Genomic DNA, 447 nt, shown 5'->3' with positions numbered 1-447 from the left:
AAAAAATATAACTAATTGATGTTTATAGGCCGAAAAAATAAATTTCACCATATTTTAATATAATATTCATAATACGTCTTTATCAACTAAAAAAAATCATAACAACAGATAAATGTTTTCACCCTTAGGATTAGGATTAATGGTCGCGGCCGCCGGATGAAATTCATCCTCGCTCGCCGCACCATATTACTCACTCTCAATCGTGGGTGGCCTTTGTGTCGCGACATATCCGACAACGTACGAGCAAATAATTTAACAGATTATGTCACCGTCGTGTCCATCTGTCTCGTTCACATACCACCACATTACGTTATTTTTTTTAAAAGAAGAATTAATTTTTTTTTCTTTACTTTAAAACAAATATAGAAGATATAATCCATTAATAAATATTATTATTATTATTATTATTATTATTATTATTATTATTATTATTATTATCATCATCAT

This window comes from Cicer arietinum, chromosome 7 (assembly GCF_000331145.2).
Source record: "Cicer arietinum cultivar CDC Frontier isolate Library 1 chromosome 7, Cicar.CDCFrontier_v2.0, whole genome shotgun sequence".
NCBI lineage: Eukaryota > Viridiplantae > Streptophyta > Magnoliopsida > Fabales > Fabaceae > Cicer > Cicer arietinum.
Note: the sequence above shows the minus strand (reverse complement) of the source record.